The sequence below is a fragment of the Sus scrofa genome, chromosome 5 (genome assembly GCF_000003025.6).
Source record: "Sus scrofa isolate TJ Tabasco breed Duroc chromosome 5, Sscrofa11.1, whole genome shotgun sequence".
NCBI classification, from domain to species: domain Eukaryota; kingdom Metazoa; phylum Chordata; class Mammalia; order Artiodactyla; family Suidae; genus Sus; species Sus scrofa.
Window position 1 is genome coordinate 18,930,426 of NC_010447.5, and position 22,679 is coordinate 18,953,104.

A 22,679-nucleotide genomic window follows, 5' to 3' on the forward strand; every position below is an offset into this window, starting at 1 on the left:
GAGTCTGTGCGCAAGGAGGGCGGAGTAGAGGGCGGCCGCGGGGGAGGCCTCACAGCAGCATCCTGGGAGGCGTAGTTCTCACTTCCGTGACCGTGAACGAGGGTGTGGCCAGCAAAGAACTTCACAGCCCATGATGCCTTAGGAGGGGGGCAGGCTACGTTAGTGGCGACTGCCGGTTGGTACCGTGCGTGGTTGGGGGTGGGGAGGAGTTACGGCTCGAAAGCTGTCTTTAAAATACATTATAGAGTGGGCCGAACGAGTTCAGGTACACACTTTCGCTTACTTTTAACGACAACTTGTGAGGTAGGCGGTTTTGTTATCCACGCCTTTCAGATGGAGACACTAAAGCCCAGAAAGGTTACGGAACCGATCTAAAGTATCAAAGCTATGAGAGGGTAGGATTGCACGACTCCCAGTGCTCTTGCCACTACATCACAACTACCTACCGTCTAGGGGATAGGAAACTGTGGTAGCAGTTTCTTCATTGCTTCATCCTCAGGGGCAGCCCTGCAAAAACTATGTGTTCTGCACCACTGAGGATTTTTTTTTTCTAACTCGAGGGCTTCAGTTCCAGACGCCTGCCAACACTGGACTGGGCTCCCCTCAGCGTCCTCTAGGTCCAGAAGGAGGACCCATTGTCCGAGGTGTTGTTGGTTGGGAGGGCAGAGGTGAAGTGAGGAGAACCACGTTGAAAAGGGAACATGGCATAATGCAGGACAGTTCAGAAACAAGCCACTTACCCGGCTGGTTTGCCCAAGCCTTTTAACTGGCTTAAATTCATTAAGATAATAATACATGTTGTTGCTCCTGTTTTTTGTTTAGAAGAGGTGAAAGATTCACATTCCTCCCACGCACCCTCAAGTCACGAGTCCATTAAAGACCTGGGCATCCTGCACGGGGTCTGAGGCATTCAAAAAATGATCTCTCTCAGTCTCTGTATTAAGGAATTACAGTCTAAGGATTGATTTGCTCTTCTGCTTTAATTTTCTGCTGCATTAAGTTATGGTGCCTCTGCCTTTTCCAAGTTTTGGGGTAGTATTTTGCTTTTATGACAATAGTGTGTCTGGTGCCTGCCCTTGGGTGCCTTTCATATTGAAGATCTCCAAGCACTTAGCAATAAATCATCAGGCTTCACAAACATTAAGGTGACATGTCAGCGTCACTAGTCAGGATTTATGAGTTAGGACAAGCTGCTGGTTGCAGAGATGGCTCAAGGTCCTGGGGTGGGTTAAGAGTGAGGCCTGTTCAGGTGCCCAAGTCTCAGTTGTTCTTGGTTTTTGTCTTCCACCTGGCATAAAGGCTTATAGGAAAACTCAGTCTCAGCTGGAGCTCAAAATAGTAACTTTTGTTTATTGGGTGTTTACAATGTGTTTAAACTATGTTAAGGACTTTTCCATATAATACAATACCCTTATATAGTAGGCCCTTTTATTATTCCCACTTTACATAAGATGAAGATTGAGGCACAGACTATTAAGTGACTTACCTGGGGTCATAGACTTACCACCACTACCTAGCAAGTGGTAGAATCAGGATTGAAGCACAAATGGTCAGAATACCATATTAACCACCCCAGAAACTCCTGGGTGGCATACTAACTCCCTTTGTTCTAAGGAACAGTGCTCTTACCAGGAGATAAGTGTTCACTGAGCATTTATGTGCAAGGAGCAAGGTAATGGGAAACAGATCAGTTCAACAGATAGATGTGTCAGGTGCTATCCTTGGTATTCAAGAAATTTTGTTGAAAGAATGAATATAAAATATAGATATTTGAAGGATGGGTTTAGATCGTTTAACAGGATGGGGTCTGGGAAGGAAAAGCTTGTGCCAGGCTGAGGCAAAGATGCAGTGGTGGGAATGTATAAAGCTCACTGGAGCCTAGGAGGTCACATGAGAACAGCACATCAGTTTCAACTTTTAACCCCCAAACTCAAGATTATTGGTAATGACTGCCTGCAGTAGTGTGTTGAGAAGGATTCTGAGGAAAGAATGCTAGAATTAATTAGTAATGTCTGTCTTGGAATTCCTGTCGTGGTGCAGGGGTTAATGAATCTGACTAGGAACCACGAGGTTGCGGGTTCAATCCCTGGCCTTGCTCAGTGGGTTGAGGATCCAGCTTTGCGGTGAGCTGTGGTGTGGGTCGCAGACGCAGCTCGGATCCTGCGTTGCTGTAGCTGTGGCATAGGCCAGCAGCTATAGCTCCGATTGGGCTCCTAGCCTGGGAACCTCCATAGGCCACAGGAGTGGCCTCAGAAAAGGCAAAAAGACCAAAAAAAAAAAAAAAAAAGTAATGTCTGTCTTGTACACCAGATGACAAATGGCCATTGGATTAGGATGACTTATTTTTTGAAATTATTTATTTTCTCCCTCTGCCCATTGGCCTGTGACTTGCTGTATTTCCTGTGGAAGGCATATATGTTGCATTTCATTGACTTTGGACTTGATAATTTTTTTTCTTTTTCTTTTTTTTTTGTTTTTTTTGCCATTTCTTGGGCTGCTCCTGCAGCATATGGAGGTTCCCAGGCTAGGGGTCTAATCGGAGCAGTAGCTCCTGGCTTACGCCACAGCCACAGCAATGCGGGATCCGAGCCGCGTCTGCGACCTACACCACAGCTCAGGGCAGCACCGGATCCTTCACCCACTGAGCAAGGCCAGGGACCGAACCTGCAACCTCATGGTTCCTAGTCAGATTTGCTAACCACTGCGCCACGACGAGAACTCCTGGATTTGATAATTTTTATTTTTTAAATTTATTTTTAATTGTTAAAATTTATTATTATAGTTGATTAACAATGTTGTGTCACTTTCTGTTGTACAGCAAAGTGATCCAGACATACATATGTATATACATTCTTTTTCTCATATTCTATCATGTTCTTTCACAAGAAATTGAACATAGTTGCCTGTGCTCTACAGCAGGACCTCATTGCTTATGTTTTGGCTAATGGGATGTGAACAGATGTGACCCATGCCGTGTTTGAACATGTGAATTTACACTTTCTTGTTCTTCTCTGCCTCTAGAGTGGGATATTCCACGTGTGGGTTGCTCCTTCTGCCTGGGTCCCTGAGTGAGAAGAACTGCCCATGGCCTCCATATACGTAAGTCAGAGATAAATCTTTGTTGCTGCAAGCCACTGAGATGTCGTTATAGCAGCAAAGCTGAGTAATAGCCATACCTGGGTCACAGTATCAAGTTTGAAAGGTAAATTGTACCAAATTGGAAAGATAAGTTTAAGCCAGGGTGTGGAGAATCTTGAATAGCAGGTGAGGCAGAACCTGCTCTGTGTTTATCAGCATCTCTTTCCTTCTTTTTCTTGTACACACAACTGGACCACATCTTTCAGTGTCTTTCTAAGTGATATGTTTCTCTTCCACACGAGGCCTGTGAAACCTCTCAAGGGCGAGCCTTCATGTTCTTTCCTTTTTGGCTTGATGCATACGACTTTAAGCACAGTGACCTTGAAGGCTAAATGTTGAAGGTGGTAGGGCCACAGGCTGGAGGGAACCTAGTTCCCTGAGTCACTACTTGGCAGAAAATTGCCCGCTAATCAGGAACACGTGTTTTGGATGTCACCTGACCCAAAAATCAATTTCTGCTTTGTTAAAGCAGTAACATTTGGGGCTTGATGTTTTATAGTAGCTAGTGTTTTCCATCATGTTAAGAGGTTTGGACTTGATTCCCATTAGGAGTAGAAAGGTAGTAACTGAGGATTTTTTTTTTTCTTTTTAGGGCTGCACATGCGCCATATAGATGTTCCCAGGCTAGGGGTCGAATCGGAGCTGTGGCTGCCAGTCTGCGCCACAGCCACAGTAAAGCCAGATCCAAGCCTCGTCTTCGATGTACACCACAGCTCACGGCAATGCCGGATCTTTAATCCACTGAAGCAGGTCAGGGATTGAACCTGCATCCTTATGGATACTAGTTGGATTCATTACCTCTGAGCCACAAAGGGAACTCCCCATCACTGAGGATTTTTTAATGAGGGGAATGATATTTTGAAGAGTGGTGGAGGGAGTTCCCTGGTGGCACCATGGGTTAAGGATCCAGTGTTGTCCCTGCTTGGGTTGCTGCTGTGGTGTGGGTTCGATCCCTAGCCTGGGAACATTGGCATGGCCAAAAAAAAAAAAAAAGTGTTGGAAGTGATAGTTGTGAGATCTTGGGACTGTTAGTGTTTTCTGAATACAGGCTGACTCTCGATGGGCTGGGGAAGATTGACATGATCTTTGGAAGGCTTTCTAGAGGCTTTGGAAGGAGCTGCCCAAAATGAATTCTATCTTCCTGAAGTTTAAAGTCTCAGCTAGTCTGATACCTGATACTTAATAAATGTTGAACGGAAGTGGGTCCTGGGCTCTTGGAATGCTTTGAGGAGCCACCAAGAGTTGAGTGCCTACTACATGAGAGGGCCCCTTCACCCACTGAATCGTCACAGTAACCCTGCAAGATGCCATCAGATTTTACAGCTGAGGAAACTGAAACCCCAAGAGTAACTTGCCCGAGATCTCTCAGACAATCTTATTCTGAAACCCATACTTTTTCCAATATAACAAGATGCTTTCTCAGAGAATCATAATGGCTGGTATTTACTGAGTGCCTGCCATGTGCCAGGCGCTCTTCTGGGTGCTTTACAAACATACAGAAGCAGCTGGTGTGTCAGAGGTCGTAGGCTGTTACTAGTGTTTCCAAACTGTTGACTCTGTGGGAAGTAGGTGTCTTCGTTGGCTTAGTCTTCTTGCGTTGCCAAAATAAACTACCAGAGAATGGGTGGCATAAACAAGAGGAATTTATTTCTTATGTTTCTGGGGGCTGAAAAGTCCAAGATCAAGGTGCTGGCTGACTCAATTCCTGATGAGGACTCTCTTCCTGGCTTGTTGACATATGAGTTCTCACTGGGTCCTCACATGGAATCAAGTGAGGACAGACGCACTCTCTGATCTCTTCTTGAAAGGGCACTAATCCCACCGTGAGGGCCCTACCCTTATGACCTCATCTAACCAAAGGCTCCATTCCCCAAATATCATCACATTGCTGTTTAGGATTTCAACATATGCATTTCGAGTGGACACAAACATTCAGTTCATACCAGTAGGAAAAACATTGGCACTATTTTAGGGTGAAGTTTGATTCTTTGGGGCTTCTCTTTGGGGCCCCCAACCCATTTTTTTTGTGTCCACTTAGTTCTTTGGTCTCATTTCTTTAGGCTGGGTGGAAGGCTGGTTTTAGGATTCTCAGTAATACTCAGGTCCTGCAGTTCCTCCTTCACTCCATGGACTCACAGACCCACTTTGATCTCAAAGTGTTCAGATCATCTTAATCCTTCCTTCATTAGTGGAGAGAAGATGTGGCCATGAGAATGCATCGATCCATTTATTCTCATTCACTCATAGTTACGTATTCAACAGATTTTCAAATAAACATTAGGTGTCAACTGCTGGAATAACAGCCATTGACAATGTAGCTTTCTGGTTTCAATGGTCTTTTACATTCTTGGACTGATTGGATCCTCACAACCCATTTGTTATGGGTTGTATTATTACTATGTAACTTTTATTGATGAAGGAATCAAAGCTGGGAAATACTAAATAACTTAACCAAGGTCACAGAGCTAGTATAATATTCAAGTCAAGAATTTCTGACTCCCAGATGCTTCCATTTGCCCTCTACATCCATTATAGCCCAATTTCTATGGTGCCTTAAAACTGGCTTCTTACCATTTAGGCCTCATTGCCTTAGTTTGTACATTAGAGTAGATGTAACAGCGGCAAAAGACAACCCCCAGAACTCAGCATCTTAACATGATAAAGACTTATGTATCGCATAGCCCAATGTAGATATTTGTGGTCAGATAACTCAGGAATCCAGACCTGTTCATGCTGTGGATCTGCCGTCTTAAATATGTGGCCCTGGGTTGCCCAGGTGTCATCCTGCCAGCAGATGGGGAAGAGTCAGCATGTGGGCGAAGCCACAACCAATCTCAACTTCCTCAGCGTGTAGGTAACACATCCCTTCTGCTTATATTCCATTGGTGATAACCCGTTATATGGCCTCATCTCACTGCAGAGGGGCTGGAGATTGAGTTTGGCCATGTGCCAGTCCCACTTTCTATCAACATGGGCTTGAGTCAACATTCTAGATTTGATAGAGTTGTCCTAGGAGAAAAGATGCCTCTGGAAAGACCTTTAAATGTTGGTGGAGCATCAGGCCACAGGCTGATTGGAGATACTAGCGGTCTTTCCACCTTAAGCCTATAGTTTTTATTATTTTTATGTTCTGCCAAAAAGTTTGAAAGTGTTTACACTATCACAAAATAAATATGTTGTAGTCGTAATTTTAGTAGTTGGTTTCATGTACTTGACAGTTCTATCACCTTTCTAAAATACTTCTCTCTGGGAAATTTTGTGGGTGGGCATGGCCCCTAAGCTTCCTGGGGACATGAGAATGGAGAGGGTTGACCCTGGAGCCAGGGAAAGTGATCAGGATGCAGATCAGTCATCTTGCTGAGAGATGCTTCTGCTCCGGTAGAGAGAATAGAGTCAGGAGTTAGGAGGTGGCAGGGGCAGGGTGTGGGGGGGAAGGGGAGGGAGGCAGGACATTTTGATTTTTTGAAGTCATTTTGATGCCTATGGATGTGTGGTCCTAGCAAAGTTAAACTTTTAGCTTAAAAAGGTGTCACTTCAGGAGTTCCCATCCCATTGTGGCTCAATGGTAACAAACTTGACTAGGAACCATGAGGATGTGGGTTTGATCCCTGGCCTCGCTCACTGGGTTAAGGATCTGGCGTTGCCATGGGCTGTGGTGTAGGTTGCAGACACAGCTCAGATCTGGCATTGCTGTGGCTGTGGCTGGCAGCTGCAGCTCCATTTTGACCCCTAGCCCAGGAAAAAACATGTCACTTAAGTAACCTAATGTGTGCAGCAGACTCCCTTATGCCTAACCTAGGGAAAAGGAAGAGTCATGACTGATCCCAGGTTCCTGGATTGGTGGATGGTGGTCGGTCCTTGAGATGGGGACCTTGGTGGAAGGAGTGGGTGTTGGGCTGAGGCTGGGTGGGGGCAGTTGTTCTACTTCTGGACATAGGGGGGTCTGAAGAACTTTCTGATCTCCAGAAAGTCATCCTCTATAATGTGGAGCTGGGCCTTCCTGGCCATCTTTCTGTAGCTCCAGATTTGCTCTTAAAGGAGAAGATGGAGGGTGATTCAGAAATTCCGGGGCCAGCGGAAACAGGAGCCAATCATAGACACAATAAGGAGTGTGTGTGTGTGTGTGTGTGTGTGTGTGTGTGTGTGTGTGTAAATACTATTAGGAGCAGATTGGGATTACAAAGACAATAGATGTTCATCTGTACTGTGCATAACATTTGCACATTAATTAGTGCACATAAAAATGCATAAAGACCCCCTCAAGTCTCAGCCCCTCTCCTAATTGAGGAATCATCCTTCTCTTTCCTGGTTGCACCCCCCAAACTCCTAGCTCCTGCTGTGTAAGGTTGGGCTGGTCATACTTGAAAGAACTGGTTGCCCTCCATCCTGCCAGCTCAGGGTAACTTCCCTTTGTGCCTGGGTCAGAGTCGTCAGAGAGGGAGCAGCTGTTGAGGGGCCAGGATGGGGGCAGAGGTTGGTTTAGTTTGGTCTCAGGGGGTGTCCTTGTCTCTATCTATCTGGGTCCTTCTTTCTGTCTCTTTGCACTCACAGATTGTGTGGCATTTTGGAGGGTGGAGTGCCTGGGCACCCAGCCCACTACATCCCGCCCAATCTGGCCCTGGGCACGAGCCACATGGTGCTGGCCATCGGCCTGGCCTCTTGCCCATCCATTAGAGCCTCAGCTGCCCGACTGGCACAGGTATCAAAAGGAATGTCTTCTAAGTCCTGCCCTCCTCAGTTCTGTTCCTGAGACCCGGGTGGGGGAGAGTCAGATGGAGAGAGCACACCCTGGGGTGGGGGCAGGGGGGTTGGTACTAATGCCAGCACTGCTCCTTCCATGGTGGGAGGGGGCCTCTGCATCTTGGGGAGGGCTGCTGAGGCTCTAGGGGGTAGTGTTGGGAGGGGACAGCTTCAGTAGCCCCATGTGAAGGAAGATGCCCTACTGGGTCCTGGGAGATGTTTCCCTTCCTCCCTCCATGTCTTTGCAAATCATTTGACCTTGTGTGAGTTTCCTACCGGGCCCCTGGTGGGACCATGTGCAGGGCTCTGATACCACAGGGAGGGGGCCTTTAGCTATGCCTAGACAGCACAGAGGTGAACTGCAGTGAATGTTGCATGTCAGGACACAAGAATCTGTCCCATGTGGGAGTGACATCTGTGACAGTGCCATTCGGGTAGAGGCGCAGTACAAGCGTGGCTGAGGCATGGGCCTTTTAGTCCCCCACGGTGGACCAACGGTATCTGCTCTGTGGGCACAGGAGTGCCATGTACACAGACCCTGGTTGTGAAAGATGTGTGCCTTCATTCTGAAAGCCGCGGCCTGGCCTGGGCATGGACTGTATCTGTGCCTGGGCAGCGAGGGGTGGTCTTGGTGGGTGGTATGTCCCTGCAGAGTGCTGGCTGAGCCTTGCCTTCACACCCATGTGAATCGTATGTTCAAATGTGTGACTCTCTTGCAAAGATGTTGGGTGGTGAGGGGGCAGGAAGCCTGAAAAAGATGGGAGAATTTATGAGCTGCTTTTGTCGGGAGACAGTCGTAATGAAGAAAATTCAATTTTCTGCAGCTCGAAGAGTCAATATGTTAAATCTTGGAGAAGCTGGAGTGACAGCGGAATGGCAAAGTCAATGGGACGTGTGTGTGGGGGAAGCCGTCTATCTGTGTCTGCGGTGAGGCTGCCTCCTCTCTGTACCCTTGAACTGCAGCTGGGGACAGGATGGAACCAGATACCTAAGTTTCTAGAACTGCCCCCCTCTCCCTTCCTCCTCCACTTCCGTGGCCATCTTCTCTTGCTTCCTGTATAGAGCGAGAAAAGCTGCTCTTTCCCAGGCTCACTCCTACCTTAGCACCTCCTTAGGAAGTCCTTCTTGTAGTCTAACCAGCACTCCCTCTTGCTGCAGCTACTAATCTCAGAGTGGCTGTGTATAGCCCCCAAAGTGATTAGGAGGACAATTCTCTTTTCTTTCTAACTTTTCATCCCCACTTTCCCCTCAGCTACTCCATGGCTGGCCTGTTTCCCATCAAGTTTCAAGTGTTTCACGGCCAGTCTTTCCCTCCTCCTTTCCAGCCTCCTGTTCTAGAAGGCAGGAGCGTGGGGTGGGGGGATGTTGGGAGGAGGAGAGGGAAGCTGGGGATTCCTCTGTGAGCCACCAGGAGCTGCGATTAGCTGAGCTGCTGGCTGTGTAATTAGTGTGTGCCCGCGTCCCGGGGGTCTGGTGTGTTAACAGCGGGTCCCTGTGGTGAGTAACGAGATCGTGCCCATGGCTGGTTGCACACACTAATTAATTAGTGCTCCTCTGGTGTCGAAGAATGAGGAGGATCTGGGGGAGGTGGTGGCGGTGGTGTCTCAAAGCCTGAGAGCCTAGTTCTTCAGAGCCCAAAGGTCACCTAAGGTTCTGCCGGAATGGGGCCATTGAGGCTGGTGTGCAGGGTCTGGGGTCAGAGGGTTGGGAGCCCTGCTGAAGAGAGGGTGTGTGGGGGGTACCGTGGCCTGGGCCCTTGGTGGTAGGTGTCCTGGGCTGGGCTGGGTGGAGGTGGGTGGAAGGCAGGACTCCAGGCTCAGGGCCTGTCTTAGAGCATCCTTTCTTCTGGTGGCCAGTGGCCTGGCCAGGAGAGGGAGGGAGTGGAATGAGGAGGAGGCATTTCACACCTTTCCGGGCCCCTTTCCTGTCCCCTCTACCCTCCCTTATCTCACTGAGCCAGCTTCTTAATCAGCCATTTCACACTTATGACACACTCACTGTGTGTACAGAGCTCCAAAGGACCCTCTGGCCATTCTCGCCTTAATAACCACTGCTTTCCCCTTGCCGCCCATGCAGATACCCAGAGCCCTCAGCTCCTGGGTGGCTCTTAGAGCCCAGAAGCCTCTTCTGAAGCCTGGGATCTGCAGCCTAGATATTCGGGAGAAATACCATGGAAAACCTGAAGAAGGAGCGGGAGGGGAAAAGGTGGGGAGTGCATCTCACAATTTCCCAGGACAGTGTGACCATTTATAGCAGCAAGAAAGCTTAAGGTGAGAGGAGAGGAGGAACTTCCAGTGAGCAGACAGCTCTACGGCTCGCTTTCTGAGGCAGAAATCCTCCGCCGGATACAGGGAGGGATCAGGAGGAAAGCGACCCCTAGAAAGAGACCCTCTCCTCCAGAGCGGTGGGATTCAGCAAGGTGTGGCGGGAGCGGGGAAGGGGAGATAAAATAGAGAGAACCGGCAGAAAAGATGAGACTGCTGCAGGGAATCTTTGGCTTCCGTGTGGAGGCGCGGGTCCCGTTCCTGCACACGGTAATTGCTAAATTACCCGCCATCTGTTCGGCTCTCAGACATAAATTATCTGCGAGGAGAAAAGACGCAGAGGCTGCGCTCTTTCCTTTCTCTCCCTAAACCCGCGCTAGGATTGGGGGGGGGGCTCTTCCCTCCAGCCCGAATGGAGGCGAGGGTAGTGGGACCACCTGATGGGGGAACAGTCACCCTTTGCTGCTGCCTACTCCCTAGGTGGGGTTGGCTTTGCGGTGACCGAGGGCCCCGCGCTGCCAGGGCCCTTTCGGGCTTGGGGCGGGGCGAGCTGTGGGCTGGAGGGGGCCGGGCCTCCCGGGGCTGCTCCGGAGGGGGCGGGGCGCGCCTTAGTGGGCGGGGCTTCCCTCAGGTGTGACCGAATTGCCTGGGCAGGTTTTTCCCCTGGTCACCCTCTTCCTTCCCCACCGCCCCCACCCGCCCACCGCTTTGGTGGGGGGTGGAGATGGGGAAGCGCCTCTTCAGCTCTCGTTTTCACTTGTCCGCCGGAAGGAAGAGATGGAGGAGGGCAGGCAGAGGGCTTGGAGTGGGGGGGAGCAAACCTTCCTTTCATTCTGTTCTGTGCCTCGCCCTTCCCCCACCTAGATTCCCCCACCTAGGGTGGGAGAGGTGTGAAAGCAGATGTAGGGTAAATGACTAGAATTGGGGCAGAACGGTAGGATGGAGGTTAATGAGAAAGCAGCGCCCACCGGGAAGTTGGGTTGTCTGGGGAGGTGGGCGAGAGAAGCAGGTGGTCAGGCAGGGGAGGTGAGCCAGGGTGGGAGAGAACAGAATAGGATGTGGGACGGCTGAGGGGGTCAGAAGGATGGGGCTGCGACGGGGTGGGGGGAGCCCAGGTGGGGTGATGGAACAGGTGGAGGAGGGTGGAGTGGTAAAGAGACAGGGCAGGTGAGGAGGTGGGAGAGCCAGGATGGGGTGATGCCTGATGGTCACTCAGATGGTCTGGGTGGTGATCTGTCTAGAAGGAGAGCTGGAGGAGGATCAGAGTGGGGATGACAGCAGTTCAGAAAGCAGGTCAGGCTCAGGAAGGAATGTAGGGAGCAAAGGCTGTGGCAGAGAAAGCGAGGGCGTTGGTGGGTCCTTGGAGGGTCCCAGGAAGGTGAGGGTAAAACCCCCAGAACCTCTTCCTACTCTGAGACTGAGGCCTGACTCTGGAGGGGAGTTGAGGAAGCCACTCGAGAAGCAGGGCTGGGGGTACAATCCCTGTCCCCTGCCCCAGCCCAGGGCACCTGCTGGGTGTGCCCACTAGGGTGGGGGTGGGTTGGGCCGCTTCCCAGCTCCGAGAGCAGAAGCCAGTGGGGTTTCTTCCGAGCGATTGTTTAGTATTCATGGGGCGACGCAATCTCTCCCACATCTGCTTAGCACAGCAAGTCCTGTCATATAACTGTCTCCCGCACTGTCTGTCCATAAAGAATGTCTCGGAATTGGTGTAATTCAGAGAAATTAATGACGACTTTCCGCGGGACTGCTCCCTGGGGGATGATTAACACTTCATCGTCCATCTGATGCGCGGGGCCCAGCGCTCCATCGCGAACATTTGGGCCGTGGCCAGCCGCATTAAAGGTTATTACGGAAAACGCGACCTGCAAACGGGCGAGAGGCATGATGGACCAGGAGGGGCGGGGGCCGGGGTGGGGGCGGGGGAGTCGGATGGAGCCGACCGGCCCAGTCAGAGATCAAGTTTCCCTTTCCGGAGGGATCCGAGGCTGAGGGAGACTGGGTCTCTGCTTCGAGAGCTTCAGGACTAGGAGGGCGCTGCGGAGATGCTCGCCACCCACTGGGACTGGGGAGGAGAAGGAGGTGGCTTTCCACGGTGGACACGTGGCTAATGGAGGCCTTACCTGTTTTTTAATCCTCACAGAATTATTGGGTAAAATTTCTTAACCCCACCTTAGAGTGATGCCACTGAGGCTCAGAGAGGTTATGTAAGGTATCCAAGGTAACACAGGTTATTAAGAGGCAGAGGCAGGATTTGAACTCAGGCCCTAGATTCCTGAACTCTTGCTCTTTCCACCACACCACGGGGCAGAAAGTCTTACTCTTTGGTGTGTGTGTGTGGCAGATAGGTGCCCAAAAATGTTTGTTGTGTGAATGAATGAATGAATTTGCAGGTTCTGTATCTGTGATGCGGGTGAGAGGCAGGAAGGGCCACACAACAAAGGACTTCCAGTTTGGGTCAGAACTGGGAATAGGTTTCTTGTGGTTTCCATGCTTCCCCTGGGCATTCTAGATCTGTCAAATCTAGAGGGCTGGGCTCTTCATCCTTAGTCAGAAGAAAGTTATAGAGACACATGTATGTATGTGGACATGTGTGTTTGTTGAGCATACGAGCGTGGGTAAGTTTGTGCATATGTGCCTGTCTATAAATGTATGAGTTTTATAAGCATGTATCTTTTTTTTTTGGCCACGTTGATGACATGTGGAATTTCCCCAGGCCAGGGATTAAACTGGAGCCACAGCAGTAACCTGAGCCACAGCAGTGACAATATTGAGTCCCTAACCGCTAGGCCACCAGGGAACTCTGAGGATGTGTCTTCGTGTTATGTATGTATGAGAATGTTTGTGATGTGTGGGTGTGGACAGATGTGTATTTTGAGGGTATGTGTTGGTGTGTGTGTAGGAGTGTGTGCCTCGGTGTGTGTGTATCTGGGTGTGTGCAGGTGAATGTGTGCACAGGGCCATGGTGTCCTGGGGGCAGCCTCACAGCTGAAGGTATCTATCATTCACCCAGATCTCTAGCAGGTTCTAGGATGTGGTGTGCGGTGGGCTGAGGCGAGAGGCCGGGAGGGGAAGGCGCTTTCTGTGTGGGGTGTGGGGGATTGCATAGTCTGAGCAGTAGGTGCCTCAGCCTCTCCAGGCACGGGGGATGGCACCAGGGTCCTGGGTCTGAGGCTGGATGGAGACTGGGCCCTGAGGTCGTCACTCAGGGCTTGAATCGAAAGTGCTCAGACGCCCTGCTCTGATCAGGGAGGGCCGTGAGGAGGTGGAGCCAGAGGTGCCCAGGCAGGAGGGGCCAGGCCTCCTCTCTGCCCCTCTTCCGCCACCAGGTTTCAGAACCATCTTCTGCAGACTGCAGTTCCTAGCTCTAGGCTCCACTCATTCTGCCTTGGTGGGGGGACGAGCTCCTGAAAGGCTTGGTGAGCAACCAGCTTCCAGGGACCATAACCTGAATGAAAACCCCTCTCTCTGGTCTGCACTACCCAGACAGCTCCAAAACAAAAGTCCTTGTCTCTTGGAGACATACGAGCCGAGTCTCTCAGATCCTGTGTGCTGGGAAGTTCTTCTTGAGTCTAACCTCAAATCCTCTTGTTGCATGTTGTGCCCGGTAAGCTCAGGATGAGTTTGTGAAATTGGAACCTCCCCCCCTCCCTGCCAGCATGGAAGCAGGTAGGGAAATGGGTCTGAGTGAAGGGACACTGGGAGAATGGGGAGCTAAAGCCTAGTGGGTGACAGATGGGTCAGACCATTCTTGGGGAGGAGGGCAAGGATCAGCAGGACAATTTCAGAGATGAAAGTTCAGAGACCAGGGGTTCCAGGTCTCTCACTTTGCAGACAGGAGCCAGAGGCCTCAGAGGTGGGAAGATCAGTGTCCCCTGCTCCATGTGGTTGCCTCTGAAAATCAAGGCCCCTGACTCTTGGTCCAGGAGTCTTTGTGTCCCATTCCGAGGTCCTGAGACTCTACTCTTGTTCTCTCAGTTTTCTAGGGATGGGGAGAGAGGGAGGAATACTTGAGCTAACGCCCCCTTCTTCTTGCTGAAGCCTCTAGCAACTCCTTCCCAGCCTTCCCAGCTGGGCTTCGCGACCTCTCACTCACCGACACCTGTACCCGAATCTCCCACTCCCCCTCTGCAGGATGCCCCCCCCATCTGCTCTCTGTGCTGCACCTGGGCAGCTGTCCCAGCATCCAGTCCCCCACCCACGGCCTCATAGCCTGTCCCCAGGCTGAACCGTTTCCTCTCCTCCTCTTCCTGCAGACGAGCTGCTAGGCCCTTTGCCATATCACCGCACTGTCTCCTCCTCTGAGATGTCTTCCTTGATTAATCCTGTTTGTGGATCTCAAATGCTCTCTTTCTAAATCACTGTCAGGGTAGCGGCAAGTCTGTCCTGGTTGTCCTCTCTCTCCAGCTGTGTGCTGTATTCCTACTCCCCACTCCCACCTCCAAAGAGAAGGTGCCTCTGTGGGCAGGGCTGTGTTTTCTCCTCCCTCCTGGGACCCCTCTCCATGCGCCAGGAGGGTCAGGACTGCAGTGGAGAATTGACTCCCTGTTTTCTGTGTTCTGGGAAGGGCAGAAATAATGGCGTCTAACGAGGTCTCATCCCGAGGGGGCAGGTGGCAGTGCAGACCCTTCCTGGTCCATATCCTGGTGCTTATTCTGGGTTGTGCCTCACTCCCAGCTCCTGGTCCTCTTCCTATTTCTGGTTGCCTCTGGTCCAGGCCCCTCTAGACCACTGCCTTGGGGCTCCTGGGATGCTGGGCCTGGGGTGGCGAGTGGCAGGGAGCTCCACTATGAGGCCACAGGGTTGGCATCCTGCCTGGGGAGGAGGGGTGGGGTGAGTGGAGGTCTGGGTGCAGAGAGGATCCTGACCCTGGTGAGGCACCAGGTCTAGTTCTGGACCTGTTGATGCCTCGGCCGCCACCTTGTGGCAGGTACAGAGAACTGCAAGGTTGGGGTTCTAGTGCCCAGAGTGGGACCTGAGGGCAAGGAGGGTGGGGGGAGGCTGGCAGAAGTGCGTGTTGTGAGGGTAGCAGGCCTTGGAATTCTTACTTGACATTGGCAATTTCCTCAGGGAGCCTTTGGATTCTTAACTGACAGGAGAGTAGAAACCTGGGAGGGAAGCCAAGTGGCAAGGGCACTTTTGGAGAAAACTGAAACTCTGTCCTCAAGTCTCAAACCTATTGTTCAAATTCTTCCTCCCCAAAAGAGCCCTAAAAGGGAAAGAGTCTGAAGTTAAAGCAGAAGGAGTTGAAGTCTGACCTGTAGAAGAACTTCCCAGTCAATGCCAAAGAGTATTTGGATGCCACTTCTTCTGACAGTGGCACAGCTTTTTCAAAGCCGCCCCTCTCCCCATAGCCGGTAATGTGCCCACCTTCTCTAGGTTTCCTGAGCTCATGATGCTCAGCTCATCGGGCCTATTCAGAAAAGCCCAGGTTCCTTAGCCTTCCCTACCTCAGCTACCTTGGCTATGCCCAAAGATACTACCCTGGGAAGTCCCTTCTGTAGTCTAACTCTAGTCCCTCCTACAGCACTGGAAATGGAACCACTGTACAGCTAGCAGAGCTGCAGATGAGAAGGTGGCCAGAGAAACCTGTGAGGCAAGTTCTGAGGGAGGGGCAGCGGGGCTCCTTCATCCTCCGCTCCCCTGCCCCACTGGCTCCTTGGGGATGGAGGGGCTGGGATGGAACGGTGCGCTTCATGGAGAAGTCTCTGCTTGGACTTCAGGAGTCACAGGTGCTGGGGAAGGTGAACCCCTGAGTTCCCATCATGGCCTTTGTTATTCTCTTCTGTAGATTTGGGTATTTGGGGGAGGGGAGTTTTGGGGGAGGGTTTTGTCTTCATCAGCCTGAATCCTCCTGGTCTCACCTAGGGTCCCTGCGAAGCCTTTTTTTTTTTTCCCTCCATCCGAATCCCAGTTCCTCGGAAGCCCTCACGATGGTCCCTCTTCCTCCACGCCCGCCTCGGTCCAGCCCCCTCCTTGGCGGGCTGAGAGTCACTGAATCCTCCCTGCCGTCTTCCCTCTGCTCCCACTGGCGCTGCTTGGAGATCTTGGCCGGGAGCCGTGGCTCTGCAGGCTCGGGGTGGGGGCTGTGCCCCGGCGCCCTCCCTCCGAGGTGCCATTCCTCCCCTGCCTCATTTGCTGCCGCTGACCTTACTGAGTTAAATTAAAAAGCAATGTTCTGTGTGCGGCTCCAGCCCCGTGGAGCTTGACTCTGGGAAGACGAAGACAATTACCGGCCCCTCCATCTCCCTCTCGTCTGGCTGCCTTATAATTTTTTCCCCCGCTGCCTGGTATGCAACATTTATGTTTTTAATAACACCAGAATGGTTTTGACCTTGGGAATTCATAGCAGAATGGGCACCGCGAGAGGCCCCAACGTGATTGGCGTTTGTCTCAGTCCTTTGCAGGGAGGAGGCGCTGTCTAGTGCCTCCTCAATGCTGGGGAAGGTGTGGGGGCTGCACCCTAGGGTCTAGGGGGACAGCTCAAAAGCCAGAGTAGACAGGGTGGCACATGGGGAGGGGAAAGTCAGGGGGAGGTTTTTTGTTTTGTTTTGTTTAGGTTTCCCCTGGAGGATGGAAGTTGGAATAAGGTGTTTGAGAAGTTGGGATGTTTTTCTCCTCTGGTTTTAAAAGGAAGGAGTCCTGGATGGGGGAATAGGGGGAGTACAAAGGCAGGGCTTTGCAGAAGGGGTGGGGTGTGGCACTCCTGGATACCCATATTCTGCACGTGGGTTTGGAGTTTGAATGTATTCCTCCTCCCCTTTCCCCCCAGGCTCCATCCCTCACTCACTCATATTCACCTTTGTCAGCTCTTTATTTTTGATTTTTTTGTTGTTGTTTTTTCAGGCTGCACGTGTGGCATTCAGAGGGTCCCAGGCTAGGGGTCTAATCGGAGCTGCTACTGCCGGTCTCCACAGCCACGAGGGATCTGAGCTGTGTCTGCATCCTACACCACAGCTCAAGGCAGTGCCAGAGCCTTGACCCACTGAACGAGGCCAGGGATCAAACCCATAACCTCATGGACACTAGTTGGGTTTGTTACCACTGAGCCTCACCCTTTGTCAGCTCTTTAGCTCCCAGGAGAGCGGAAGCAGTGAGGACCAGCCGGAAGACTGGGGTCACACTCTAAGTAGAATTTCCCAGCTGAGTGTAATGGGAACCGGCCAAAGCCCTCTCCTGGCTTGAAGCTAGGTTTTCTTCCCTGTCCCTTCCAGCTTTCCTTCTGTCTCTTTTCTGTGCTCACTTCCCTAGGTGGCTCAGCTTTTGAGGTTAAAGACGAGCCAGGGGCAAGAAGGACCTGGAGGAGGAGGCTGTCTGCGGAGGGATGGGAGAGGGAACACGGAGCAGTGAAGGGCCTGGGAGAGAGAGAGGATGCTGGGAAGAGAGAGTAGGAGCCCCAGGAAGTCCCTCTCCTCCGTCTTGGGAGGAGGGACCAAGGTTAGAACTTGGGAAAGTGCTCCTCCGTCTGCAGCTTCAAGGAGCCTTTGGCAATAGAGGGAAAAAAAAGCAAATTACAAACGAAGAGCTGTGCCTCTTGCAGTTCAGGAAGCAGGAAGAGAGGGGTGGAGGGTGTGCGGGTCTAAGGATGAGGGGGTACATCTCTGTGTCTGGTGTTTAATAGTCCCATGTACACCAGTTATATATGTAGAAGTGGGTAAGAGTGTAGCTTTGACATTGATTTTTTTTTTTTTTTAAGGGTGGCACCTGTGGCATATGGAGGTTCCCAGGTTAGGGGTCTAATCAAAGCTGTAGCTGCTGGCCTACGCCACAGCCACGCAGGATCCGAGCTGCGTCTGTGACCTACACCACAGCTCACCGCCATGCCAGATCCTTAACCTGCTGAGCGAGGCCAGGGATTGAGCCTGAAACCTCATGGTTCCTAGTTGGATTCGTTTCCGCTGAGCCACGAGGGGAACTCCGGCATTGGTTTTTTAATTAAAATTTTTGTTTGCCATGACTTCAGCATGTGGAAATTTCCAGGCCAGGAATTGAACCTCTGTCACAACAGTGACCTGGGCCGTTGTAGTGACAATGCCAGACCCTTAACACACTGTGCCACAAGGGAACTCCATGACATCGATTTTTTTGAAACCAAGGGCCTGTAAAGTATGCTTTTTTTCAGGAACAACAACCAGTGCAATGGGAAAACCCCTGTGTTGAGAATCAAGAAAACTTGGGGCCTAGCTCTGCCTTCAGTTATCAGCTGGGACCCTATGAAACGTTACCTCTTTTTTTTTAATGTTTTTTTTTTCAGGGAGGCACCTGTGGCATATGGAGGTTCCCAGGCCAGGGGTTGAATTGGTCCACGTCTGCGACCTACACCATAGCTCACAGCAATACCAGATCCCTTAGCCCCTGAGTGAAGTCAGGGATCGAACCCGCAAACCTCACGGTTACTAGTCAGATTTGTTCCTGCTTCGCCAAAGCAGGAACTCCTGAAACGTCACCTCTTTGCGCTTGGGTGCCATTCACTGTACAACCATGATGGAAAAGCCAGAAGGTCATTCTGTTCCAGCAGCCCCAGTGCTGGGGGTCCAGAAAATGGAAGGGGGCCGAGGTGGTCTTGTAGGGACCTGAGAGCCAGAGAAGGGATGTTGGTGGAGAGGGCTGCAAGAGGCATTTCCTGAATTCGGAAACTCTTGGGTTCTTGCTAGAGCAAGACTCCCCCAGCCTGGGCAGTGCAGCCTCATCTCAGTGCCCAGCGCCCAGGGCTGGCCCTGCAGGGAGCGCCGTTCTCTGCCGCCCTCCTGTGGCCGCCGAGCCCTTCGCAGGTGGCCGCTGAGAAGGTTCCGCTTAAGTCTGCAGAGCCGCGTCCCTCGCCCCCTGGTGGAAATTGCGTATATTACAAGAAGCGATCTTCGGTTGTCCAACAGCACCATCCCCCCCCGCCCCCCCATCTCCCTACTTTCTGGAGGCACTCACGACCTCCTTTAGGCTGGGAAAATCTTCCTGAGATTCAGCCCTCCATACCATTGCCTGACGTTTTAAGTTCTGCTTTTGGGGATGTGCGGGGGGCGGGGGGGAGACCAGGGGCTGACATTGAGCGCTGAGGGCAATTTCTCCTCTTTCTCATTGGGTTCCACCTACAACCCCAGCTTCCGAGGATCATCATAAGTTTTCAAAGAAAGATGTCAGGGCCTAGTGACATTCTTGGAGAAAATGGGTCTAGAGCAGCACACGCATTATGCTTATGCGTCTGGGCTTCTGCGAATTTGCACCTGAGCTCAGTCGTCAGCGTCAGCAGGGAGATGGATTGGCAGGAGGCAGGAGGCAGGAGACAGGGATGATGGAGGGAGATGGCATATTTGACAGATGCTGACAGGGCTCGTTATTTGCTAGCTCTGGAATCCCCTCCCACCCACCAGGCTGCCCTTGGCCCTCCCCTTTTAGAAGCCAGGCTCGTTAGTGACTGTCTTTTGGGGAGAAACCAGTACAGACTGCATTGGGGTAGGCAAGGGAGGGAGGGGAGGAGGGAGGGACACCAGGTAGACGACGGGGTGGAGTGACCAGAACGACTGGGATTTGGAGCTGGAGGTCCATGATCACTGGGGTGTTTGGAAGGCTCCCACGGGAAGCTGTCCAGGGGGCAGATGCTGAGTTGCTGGGGGTGGTGAGGAGAGGGAATGAGCAGGCATATTTAAGGAAATCAAGCTCCACAGATTTCGGTGCTCATTTGGGGAGAACTGGTGAAATAGTAATTTTGGGGGGGAACTATGTGCAAGGAAGGGTTACAGGTGCTACGGGGGAAGGAGAAAAGAGGGGCGCTCATATCTCCTGCCCCCCTTTCCCTCGGCACCTCCCACCCCCACCACTTGTTGCTTCACGTGTGCTTATGTGAGGGGTGCAAGGAGCTGCGAGGCTCTTCTCGACCACGGACGAGGCTGAGACAACCCCCACCCCCACCCCCACCCCCACCCCCGGGGCACATTTCTGTCTTCCACACCCCGTCCCCAGTCCCCCCTCTGGCAAGGCACCTCTCCCAGCTCTGCACATTTCCCTTTCTCTGAGAATGTGCCAGACGCGTGGATACCCGGGTGAGAGAGGGGGGCCCGCGAGTGCCCTCCCAGAGTTTCCAGGGGCTCCCAGGAGCCGAACTGGGGCGGGGGAGGGGTGAGCCACACGACCCTGAGCGGCCGGGGTAGCGGGCAGGGAGGGGCCCGCCTTTAGAGTCGTGGAGAACATTCGGCGGGGAGAATGCCGCAGTCGGAGCCCGCGCTGCATCCTAATCAGCGCTGCGGAGGCTGCGGCGCGCGGCCGTCAATCTCTCACACAAAGGGCCGCCCGCCCCGGTCCCCTCGAAGCCCTCCGCGCCAGCCCACCCAGGACTGCGGGCTGCGCCGGCGGGCCCAGGGGAGGGAGACAGACCCACAGACAGGGACGGAAAGACTCAGTAAATAAATCCACGCCAAGACCGACACTGTGCGACCGCTATGGCAGAGTCGGTCACAGCACCCTGGAGACTTAGAGAGACATGAGGCAACAGGGACAGACACTGGCAGAGTGGAGACGGAGAGGCAGGGGAGAGAGAGCCCCAGAGACAGGAGCGAGCGAAGGAAAGGAGCATCTGAGAGCAGAAAGACGGACGTCAGACACAAAGACAGAGACACCCAGAGGCCAGAGGGAGCAGAGATGGACAGGGACTCAATCGAGTTAGACCCGGGCTCAGGGAGAAACCGAAAGCCACGGACCCAGAGCCAGAGCCAGATGCACCTGGGGCCAGGGCTAAGAAGATGGCTCAGAAAGAGGGAGCTAGATAAGGGGAGACTGGGATGGGAGCCAGAGGAGGGGGCGGGAAGACCGTGAGAAGGAGCAGGCAGAGGTGGCAGAGGAGGGAGACCCTGAGTCTGGGGCTCCGCTGGCGTCTCAGAACCTGGGACTCTGGTGCCAGGAGAGGCTCACTGTGTGTGTGTGTGTGTGTGTGTGTGTGTGTGTGTGTGTGTGTGTAGGAACATGGCAATTTGGGGCTGTATTCAAAATGCCACAATCATCTGGTGCTGAACTAGACTTCCACACACCCTCCCTCTGCAGTGCCTGAGCTATGGAGGCGCAGCATGAGGGTGGGGAGGGTGGGGAGAACAGAAAAAAGGTGGAAGTTAGGAAAGACTGAGCTAGGAAGAGGAAAGGCAGAGCCTCAATAGAGATCAGGGGGAGAGAAACTGATATTGAAAAAGGGAGTAGAGAAATTGACGGGAGACTGAGAATGACAGAGGTGGAGAAAGAAATATGACCTAGGTGTGTGTGGATGAAAGACACAGAGAGGGAGGGAGCTTCTCACAGCAGGAGGGAGAGGGACTTGGCTGTTGAGAAGAAGGCAGACTAAGGGGAAGGGGGGTTAGTAGGCAGGACACCTGTCTCCTCAGAGGTTCTGGGATGAAACAAACCCTGTGGGTGAGTTGGGGAGGCAGGCAATGAGTGGATTTTTAGGGTGACCTTGTCTTTTTTTTTTTTTTTTTTTAAGTACAGAGAACCTATTTCAATGCATGTCTTCAAAGTAGCTCTTTCAGCTGCTGCTGCTGTAGTTCCCCGGGCATTCCTGCCATTCCTCTTTGGGGATCACTTTTCCAGCCTGCAGTGCAGCTCTGAGCATCCTCTCCAGAGGCTATTTTTTTTCATTCTTAAGGGTGGATCTAATTTTTGAAAACAGCCAAGTTTTCTCCAAGGCTGGAGAATACGGTGAGCACCCAGTTAGGAAGCAGTGTTTCCAGTAAAGGACAAGGTGAATGTGGGAAGACCTAGTGGAGGGTGTGTCTTCCTCCAGAGGGGCTCCGAAAGGTCATTCTGAAGGAGATACTTGCAGGATGTGACAGAAAGAGACTTTCCTGAAAGCTGCTTGCTTGCCAGTTTCATTTTTATGATCGTTTGTTAAAACCAAGTTATATTACTCCCGGGCACATTTCAGCCTGGCACTGGAGGACTGATACCTGGCATTGGCCTGAAATACTTTGTTGAGCAGTCCTGCCCTTGGGGAACTTACAGTCCTCCTCCCTGCCAGTGTAATATTCGGAGTAACCTGGTGACATGCACCACTGTCCAGATCAACAAGTGCAAATGACTAGAGCAAATTCAGAGTCAGTTCATCAGGGAAGGCTTCCTGGAGGAGGAGAGTTATATGGGCTATGAAAGGAGAAACCCAATAGGCCATGGAATGGAGTAGGAAAAGAGGGAGGGTACCTTGGTCTGATGGTTCTGGAGCAGGAGAAGCAGACCCTAAGCCAAGCAGGGGATAGCTTTGCTGGCCTGGAATAACCATTTGGGTTGGGGAACCAGCATGAAGGGGAATGGAGAGGAGCAGATTTGGAAGGCAGGGCTGGGAGGTCTGAATTTGCTGTGGGAGGGATGGGAGCCCACTGGACCATACACTGACGTGTATCAGGCAGTAATGTATTCATGCACAGTTGTCTGGAGAAGTGTGTACCCACGTTTGCGTGTCTTCTATGTGTGTGCGTGTGTGTGTGGGGGGGTGCATGTACATCTAGGTGGCTTGGTGCCCCAGTCTTTCCATCTGCGTGTGTGATTGGCAAGTCGTTATGTCTGAGAGCT

At 52.0% G+C, this 22,679-nt stretch overlaps 1 long non-coding RNA gene across 2 annotated transcripts in view; it reads left to right on the forward strand.

Annotated features, from left to right (window-relative positions):
- LOC106507255 overlaps positions 183–22,679 on the forward strand; it is a 181,543-nt gene continuing 159,046 nt past the window's right edge. For both annotated transcript variants that reach the window (XR_002343963.1, XR_001303129.2), the window contains exons 1-2: positions 183–265; positions 3,022–3,099. This is a non-coding gene — a long non-coding RNA (uncharacterized LOC106507255). The remainder of the gene's footprint in view (positions 266–3,021; positions 3,100–22,679) is intronic.